Source organism: Cervus canadensis, chromosome 2, assembly GCF_019320065.1.
Source record: "Cervus canadensis isolate Bull #8, Minnesota chromosome 2, ASM1932006v1, whole genome shotgun sequence".
Taxonomy (NCBI): domain Eukaryota; kingdom Metazoa; phylum Chordata; class Mammalia; order Artiodactyla; family Cervidae; genus Cervus; species Cervus canadensis.
Window position 1 is genome coordinate 13,751,522 of NC_057387.1, and position 10,003 is coordinate 13,761,524.

Here is a 10,003-nt window from a genome sequence, read left to right on the forward strand (position 1 = left end):
TAATGAAATACAAAGTAATGCCCTATGATGAAAAAGAATCTGAAAAAGTATATTTATAAATATAGCTGAATCATTTTGCTGTACTCCTGAAACAACACACCATTGTCAATTAACTACATTTCATTTTTTTAAAGGGTAAAAATAATAAATAAAGACTGCAGCATCAACACCAGTGTTCATAGCAGCACTATTTATAATAATCAAGACATGAATACAACCTAAATGTCCATCAACAGATAGTGGCTAAAGAAGATGGGGTGTACAAACAATAAATGCTGGAGAAGAGGTAGAGGAAAGGGAACCCTATTGCACTGTTGGTGGGAATGTAAACTGATACAGCCACTATGATGAACAGTATGGAGATTCCTTTAAAAACTAGAAGTAAAACTACCATATGACCCAGCAATCCCACTTTACTGGGCATAAACCCTAAGAAAGCCACAATTCAAAAACCATGTACTCCAAAGTTCACTGAAGCATCACTTACAGTATCCAGGACATGGAAGCAATCTAGATGTTCATCAACAGATGAATCAATAAAGAAAATGTGGTTGGTGTGTGTGTGTGTGTGTGTATAAAATAGAAGAGAATATTACTCAGCCATAAAAAGGAACAAATTTGAGTCAGTTATAGTGAGGTGGACGAACCTAGAGCCTGTTGGACAGAGTGAAGTAAGTCAGAAAGGGAAAAACAAATACTGTATATTAACACATATGTATGGAATCTAGAAAAATAGGACTGATGAATGTATGTTCAGGGAAGGAATGGAGATGCAGACATAGAGAACGGACCTGTGGACACAGTGGGGGAAGGAGAGGGAAGGGAAAATTGAGAAAGTAGCATTCACACACACACACACACACACACACACACACACACACACACACACACACACACACACACACACACACACACACACACACACACACACACACATACACTGTCATGTATAAAATAGATAACTAGTAGGAAGCAGTTATATAACACAGGAAGCCCAACCTGGCACTCTGTGATGATCTAGAGGGGTGGAATGGGATGGGGAGGGAGGGAGGTTCATGAGGGAGGGGATACATACATACTTATGACTGATTCGCATTGTTGTATGACAGGAATGAACGCAACATTGTAAAGCAATTATCCTCCTATTATTAACTAAAAAAAAGAGTAATAAAAAATATGCCAGCAAATTTGGAAAATTCAGCAGTGACCACAGGACTGAAAAAGGTCAGTTTTCATTCCAATCCCAAGGAAAGGCAATGCCAAAGAATGTTGAAACTACTGCACAATTGCGCTCATCTCACACACTAGCAAAGTAATGCTCAAAATTCTCCAAGCCAGGCTTCAATAGTATGTGAACCGTGAACTTCCAGATGTTCAAGCTGGATTTAGAAAAGGCAGAGGAACCAGAGATCAAATTGCAAATATCCGCTGGATCATAAAAAAAGCAAAAGAATTCCAGGAAAGCATCTACTTCTGCTTTATTGACTATGCCAAAGCCTTTGACTGTGTTGATCACAACATACTGTGGAAAATTCTTTAAGAGGTGGGAATACCAGACCACCTGACCTGCCTCCTGAGAAATCTGTATGCAGGTCAAGAAGCAACAGTTAGAACTGGACATTGAACAACAGACCGGTTCCAAATCAGGAAAAGAGTACGTCAAGGCTATGTACTGCTGCCCTGTTTATTTAACTTATATGCAGAGTACACCATGCGAAATGCTGGGTCGGATGAAGCACAAGCTGGAATCAAGATTGCCAGGAGAAATATCAATAACCTCAGATATGCAGATGACACCACCCTTATAGCAGAAAGTGAAGAAGAACTAAAGAGCCTCTTGATGAAAGTGAAAGAAAAGAGTGAAAAAGCTGGCTATGAAACTCAACATTCAAAAAACTAAGATCATGGCCTCCAGTCCCATCACTTCATAGCAAATAAATGGGGAAACAATGGAAATAGTGACAAATTTTATTTTCTTGAGCTCCAAAATCACTGCAGATGGTGACATGAATTAAAAGACATTTGCTCCTTGGAAGAAAAGCTATGAACAACCTAGACAGCATATTAAAAAGCAGAGACATTACTTTGCCAACAAAGGTCCATCTAGTCAAAGCTATGGTTTTTCCAGTAGTCATGTATGGATGTGAGAGTTGGACCATAAAGAAGCTGAGCACTGAAGAATTGATGCTTTTGAACTGTGGTGTTGGAGAAGACTTTTGAGAGTCCCTTGGACTGCAAGGAGATCAAACCAGTCAATCATAAAGGAAATCAGCCCTGAATATTCATTGGAAGAGCTGATGCTGAATCTGAAGCTCCAATACTTTGGCCACCTGATGAGAAGACCTAACTCACTGGAAAATTGCCTGATGCTGGAAAGATTGAAGGCAGGAGGAGACAGGGACGACGAAGGCAGGAAGAGAAGAGGCTGAGATGGTTGGATGGCATCACGGACTCAATGGACATGAGTTTGAGCAAGCTCCAGGAGTTGGTGATGGACAGGGAAGCCTGGCATGCTGCAGTCCATGGGGTCGCAAAGAGTCAGACACGACTGAGTGACTGAATTGAACTGAATAAAAAAAGCAACATGATGGAACAATCTAGTCATGAGATTAAGGGTATAGAAGTATGATGTAAATTCTAAAAGGCTATATAAGGGAGGACTGTATTCCAATCTTAATTTTTAAAAAAAGAGATGTGGTACATATATACAATGGAATATTACTCAGCCATGATAAAGTATGTATATATAAATTATGGAATTATTTATATTATTTTAAAATACAGATTATTATTATTAAATATGGGATAGTTAATTACATATATATTAATATGTCAAAACTGGAACTCTTGTTCTTCCCTGAAATCTGACCCACCTGCTGTCTTCATCTCAGTTCATTGGCAAATTCATCCTTCCATTCACCCAGACCAAAAATCCTGGAGCCATCATTTTTAAAAAAATTTTATTTTACTTATTTAAAAATTTTTAAATAAATTCTTAACCAGTTTTTTTGAAGTAGAGTTAATTTATAATATTGTCTTAGTTTCAGGTGTACAGAAAAGTGATTCAGAAATACATATATATATATGTATATTCTTTTTCAAATTATTTTCTATTATAGGTTGTTACAAGATATTGAATCTAGTTCCTAGAGCCATCCTTAACTGTTCTTTTTTTCTCATATCTCACGCATGATCCATCATCAAATACCATTGGCTTTATCTTAAAAATATATCTAAACCTGTGGCCTGGGAGGAAATATTTGCAAATTATGCAGCCCACAAGGGCTTCATTTCCAAAATATACAAACAGCTCATACAACTCAATATATAAAAAAATAAATAAATAAATAACTCAACCAAAAAGGGGGTAGAATGCTTAAATAAATATTTCTCCAAAGGAGACATACAAATGGCCAACAGGCACATGAAAAGATGCTCAACATCACTAATTACTAGAGAAATGCAAATCAAAACTACAATACGTACCACCTCATACTACTCAGAATGGCCATCATTAAAAAAGTCCACAAATAACAAATGCTGGAGAGGATCTGGAGAAAAGGAGCCCCGCTACACTGCTGGTGGGACTGTAAATTGGTGCAGTCACTATGGGAAACAGTACGGAGGTTCCTCAAAAAACTAAAAATAAAGTTGCCGTCAGTTCAGTTCAGTCGCTCAGTCGTGTCTGACTCTTTGCGACCCCATGAATCGCAGAATACCAGGCCTCCCTGTCCATCACCAACTCCCGGAGTTTACTCAAACTCATGTCCATCGAGTCGGTGATGCCATCCAGCCATCTCATCCTCTGTCGTCCCCTTCTCCTCCTGCCCCCAATCCCTCCCAGCATCAGGGTCTTTTCCAATGAGTCAACTCTTCGCATGAGGTGGCCAAAGTACTGGAGTTTCAGCTTCAGCATCAGTCCTTCCAATGAACACTCAGGATTGATCTCCTTTAGGATGGACTGGTTGGATCCCCTTGCAGTCCAAGCGACTCTCGAGAGTCTTCTCCAACACTGCAGTTCAAAAGCATCAATTTTTCTGTGCTCAGCTTTCTTCACAGTCCAACTCTCACATCCATACATGACCACTGGACAAACCATAGCCTTGACTAGATGGACCTTTGTTGGCAAAATAATGTCTCTGCTTTTAAATATGCTATCTAGGTTGGTCGTAACTTTCCTTCCAAGGAGTAAGCGTCTTTTAATTTCATGGCTGCAATCACCATGTGCAGTGATTTTGGAGCCCCCCAAAATAAAGTCTGACACTGTTTCCACCATTTCCCCATCTATTTCCCATGAAGTGATGGGGCCAGATGCCATGATCTTAGTTTTCTGAATGTTGAGCTTTAAGACAAGTTTTCCACTCTCCTCTTTCACTTTCATCAAGAGGCTGGTTAGTTCCTCTTCACTTTCTGCCATAAGGGTGGTGTCATCTGCATATCTGAGGTTATTGATATTTCTCCCGGCAATCTTGATTCCAGCTTGTGCTTCTTCCAGCCCAGCGTTTCTCATGCTGTAGGATCCTGCAATTCCACTTCTGGGCATACATCCAGAGCAAACTATAATTCAAAAAGATACATGCACCCTCAATGTTCATTGCACTGCTTATAATTAGCCAACCTAAATGCCCATCAACAAATGAATGGTAAAAGAAGATGTGGTACATATATGCAATGGAATACTACTCAGGCATAAAAAATAATGTCATTTGCAGCCCCATGGATGCAACTAGAGATTATCACACTGAGTGAGGAAAGGCAGACAGAGAAAGACAAATATCACATAATATCGCAAATATGGAATGTAAAATATATTTCAAATGAATTTATCTACAGAACAGAAACAGACTTACGATGTAGAAGACAGACTTGCAGTTTGACGAGGTGGGGTGGGGGAGGGGTGGATTGAGAGTTTGGGATTAGTAGATCAGATTATCGTACACAGGACAGATAAACAACAAGATCCTACTGTATAGCACAGGTAACATAGAATATATATTCAATATCCTATGATAAACCATAATGGAAAAGGATGTGAAAAAGAATGTATATGTGCGTGCTCAGTCAAGTCTGATCTGTGACCCCATGGACTGTAGCCCACCACTCTCCTCCGTCCATGGGATTTTCCAGGCAAGAATACTGAAGTGTGTTGACATTTCCTCTTCCAGGGGATCTTCCCGACCTAGAGATCAAACTCCTGCATTGGCAGGCAGATTCTTTACCACTGAGCCACCTCAGTAGCCCATGTATATGTATATGTATATGTATGTATCTGAATCACTTTGCTGTACAGTAGAAATTAACACAACCTTGTCAATCAACTATACTTCAGTAAAATAAAATTTTAAAACATCCAGAGCTTGAGTACTTCCCACCACCTCAATACTACCACCCTAATCTCAGCCACTATCTTCTCTCACCTGGATTATTCCAGGAGCTTCATCACTGGTTTCTTTGCTCCCACCCTTGCTTCTGCTATGTACTAACCACAATAAAGCAGCCAGAGTGATACTTAAACTTTAAGTCAGATCATGTCCCTCATCTGTTCATGATCCTTCAATGACTCCCAAATTTATTCCAGGTAAAGGTCAAAGTCTTTACAATGACCGACAGGGTGCCATAATCTTCCCCCATGCACAGACAGCATCTTTCTCATTTCACCTACTATTCTCATTCCTGCCTCAGGGCCTTTGCATTGGCTGTCTTTCTTCAGGCATTCACATAGCTTCTACTTTCGCTTACTTCATTGTTTTATCATTCAAACACTGTCTTATAAATGAGACCTACTCTGAATTTCCAATTTAAACTTGTAAACACTCCTCCCACTCTCAACCTTCCTTCTCCAATTCAAGTTTTTGTCCCTCCATAGCACAGCACCATTTAAAGTAACCTATCTGAAGTTCCCTGGTGGCCTAGTGGTTAGGATTCTGGGCTTTCACTGCCATAGCCCAATTGGGGAAGATCCTGCAAGTTGCATAGTCAAAAAGTTGCTTGTATAGTACTCTACTTTATTTATCTCTCTTCTGCACTAGAATGTAGACTCTGTGATGGCAAGAACTGTGTCTGTTTTGTTCACTGACTTGCCCACAGTATGTAACAGTGCCTGTGACACAGTAGGTGCTCAGTGAATATTTTTTAATTAATTTATTTATTTTAATTGGAGACTAATTAGTTTACAGTATTGTAGTGGTTCTCGCCAAATATCAACATGAATCAGCCACGGGCGCACTTGTGTCCCCCATCCAGAACTCCGCTCCCACCTCCCTCCCCATCCCATCCCCCAGGGTCATCCCAGTGGACCAGCCCTGAGCACCCTGTCTCATGCATTGAACTTGGAATGGCGATCCACTTCACATATGATAATATACACGTTTCAGTGCTACCCTCTCAAATCATCCCACCCTCGTCTTCTTCCACAGAGTCCAAAAGACTATTCTTTACATCTGTGTCTCTTTTGCTATCTTGCATATAAGGTCATCGTCACCAGCTTTCTAAATTTCATATATATGTGTTAGTATACTGTATTGGTGTTTTTCTTTCTGACTTACTTCACTCTGTATAATAGGCTCCAGTTTCATCCACCTCATTAGAACTGATTCAAATGCATTCTTTTTTTAATTTTATTTTTATTTATTTAAATTATTTATTTATATTACTTTACAACATTGTATTGGTTTTGCCATACATTGACTTGAATCGGCCGTGGGTGTACATGTGTTCCCCATCCTGAACCCCCCCTTCCAACTCCCTCCCCATCCCATCCCTCTGGGTCATCCCAGTGCACCAGCCACGAGCATCCTGTATCACAAATGCATTCTCTTTAGTGGCTGAGTAATATTCCATTGTGTAAATGTACCACAGCTTTCTTATCCACTCATCTGCTGATGGACATCTAGGTTGCTTCCATGTCCTGGCTATTGTAAACAGTGCTGCAATGAACATTGGGGTACATGTGTCTCTTTCAATTCTGGTTTCCTCGGTGTGTATGCCCAGCAGTGGGGTTGCTGGGTCGTATGGCAGTTCTATTTCCAGTTTTTTAAGGAATCTCCACACTGTTCTCCATAGTGGCTATACTAGTTTGCATTCCCACCAACAGTGTAAGAGAGTTCCTTTTTCTCCACACCCTATCCAGCATTTATTGTTTGTAGACTTTTTGATAGCAGCCATTCTGATTGGTGTGAGATGTTACCTCATTGTGGTTTTGATTTGCATTTCTCTGATAGTGAGTGATGTTGAGCATCTTTTCATGTGTTTGTTAGCCATCTGTATGTCTTCTTTGGATAAATGTCTGTTTGGTTCTTTGGCCCATTTCTTGATTGGGTCGTTTATTTTTCTGGAATTGGTTGCTCAGTAAATATTTGTTAAACAAAGGAATGGATTTCAGCACTGAGATAGTGCTTACCATATGCCAGGTACACAGAAACGCAATGAAGAAACAGCACTGTATGAAAATGGTTATACGGAGGTTAGCATCGGTCACTAACTCTGCATGGGAGGTTAGAGGACAATCCACAGAGGGATGCTGTTCTAGGTGGGAGCCAAAGCATGCCCAAAGGAACCTGACTGTTGGGCCCTCTAGGCAGAATGTCTTTTCATCTCTGTGTCATCAAGGCCTGGAGTAGTGCTAGGCACTCAAAAAAGCTTTCCACAAAGCTGTGTAGAGAAGCTCACAATCTACACGCAGTGTCTAGGTGTGGATGGGGGAGCTGCAGACAAGCCATGTCATACCAAGGGGTTTTCATCTTTCTAAATCTGGATTTAATGAAAAACCACTTAGAATTTTAGGCAGGTTTTATTTTTTCCTTCCTCCCTTTTCTTTCTTTCTTCCTCCCACTCTTCCTTCCTTCCTCTCTTTCCTTCTCTCTTAAGCGCCCTTTGACTGGAGAGTGGAATGCAGGATGGGAGTAGGAGAAGGTGGCAGAGACTGGTCAGGGATCAGCTCTGGCTGTCATAGTAAGGGGTCTGGGCCAGTGGGAATGGAGAGGTACTGAGGAATTCCAAGGAGAGGGAGGAGGAAGAGGGGATGAGATTGGTGGTATACTAAATGTGGAGGACATGAGAGAAAAGAGGTCTCAGGCTTCTGCATTGCAGTATGGTAAACCAGCATGGGGAACAAAGGAGGGGAAGCAGGTTTGAAAGGGTTGATAATGTGAAGTAATTAGCCTCCAACTAATTAAAAAAAAAAAGTAAAAAAAAAAGGAAAGGGTTGATAAATTCAGTTGTGGACACATTGCATTAGAGATGTCTGTGGTGTATCTGGGTGGTGGTTGGGGTGAAGGGTACAGAAAGCCTGAGCTCACAATACTCTGTGCCGCATCCCCAGTTCTCCCCCACCCCACTCTGAGCTCTGATTGTTTCCATCTATCCCTTTTGCTGGATTGTAAGCCCTTCGAGGGTAAGAAGCAGGTCTGACTCATGTTTCTCCCCAGATGTTGAGGTCAGATTCTTTTTTTTTTTTTAAGTGAAAAGAAACAAATTTTGGTTGTAATACCTGGCATGTGGGATCTTAGTTCCCCTGACCAAGAATCAAATCCACACCCCCTATAATGGAAGCCCAGAATTCTAACCACTGGACCATCAGGGAAGTCCGTAGGCCTGATTCTGAACTACAGAAAGTACTGAGTGCTCATTTGCTGAATGAATGAATGTGCATCCTTGGTTGAGAAGTGAGAGTGGAAGCAATAGGCATGGAAGATATCCACAGGGACTTTTCAAGGGAAACAAAAAAAGAGAAGAGCTTGGAGGATGCTGAAAAGCATGGCCAGAGAGGTAGGAAGGCAAGCAAAAGCATTGCAGCCAGGAACCAAAGAGTAGGTATTACAAGAAGGAACTGTCACTGATGTCAAAGACTGCAGAGAGATCAGGTAGGATGAGACTGACCAAGGTTTTGCTGTCATAAATGGTAAGCATTTTCCAAGTGCCTCCCCTCACGAGAGCATCATGCTTCACACTGTAGGCTGTGGAGATGGGATGCAGATATACCTGTCCTCAGGGTGTTGAGAGTCCAGCAGAAGTAACTACATGTGCCATCCTCTTCTGTGTTTTACATTCTTTATGGAAACTTTATATTTAGAAGTAGCCAGCTGGATTCAGTTTAGATGATCCCAGTTCTATTGGCAACATCCAAAGACAGCATCGTAGTCAGGAGCCAGTTGAACACATGCCTTCTTTTCTTTAACAGGGCTGATCAGAGTGTTGACCTTGGCCATAGAGCTTTTTCACAGTCTGTTTACTCCAGTGCTTGTTGGTCTTGACATTCACAGTGAACCCCAGAGTGGTGTTGTTTTCTGTCTTCTTCCTGGCTGATGCAGTGGTGACGGGGAACTTGTTGATAACATAGTGGTCAAGCTTGTTTCTCCAAGGATATTTGGGCCGCCTCCTGAGCCGCACTATTCTGGGTGATGGAATAGTAGGTAACGCCGGACTGTCTTTTTTGGTAGCTCCGAATGCCTTTCAACACTGTGTTCTTGGCCTTCGAAGACTTTGCTCTGGCTTCGACTTTCAGAGGGGCAGGGGCCTCCTTCTTCACCTTCAGCGCCATCTTTGTGAAAAATGGTATTTTACATTCTTATGGTTGAGTCTAAGTACCTCTGAACAATACAGACAGTGAATGCTGGGGAAATCTTAGGGAAAAACTAATCAGCCAGAACTAGAGCAGACTAGGAAGAGAAGGAGGAGATAGCCTCTAAATTGTGCCTAAGAGGGAGATACGGAAAGAGTATCCAGAATGATGTTGGCAGGAGGTAGAGGAGGGAAAGAGAAAACATGAGGCTCCAGGAGCCCCTGGGTCACCTGGATAAAGATGTCCAGCAGTCTTATCCTTCTCCTGGCCAAAGCACAGGAGAAGGCTAGGCTCTGGAGCTGTATATTTGACAGAGAGGGATCCATAACACTTAAAGCAGGAAGTTTCCTGTGTATCCCTTCCCTCTGAGAAGTGAAGAAATTGAGGTGCAGACAGGAAGGACTGTCCAAGTCTATTGTCAGCAGATCACAGGCAGGAGCTCAA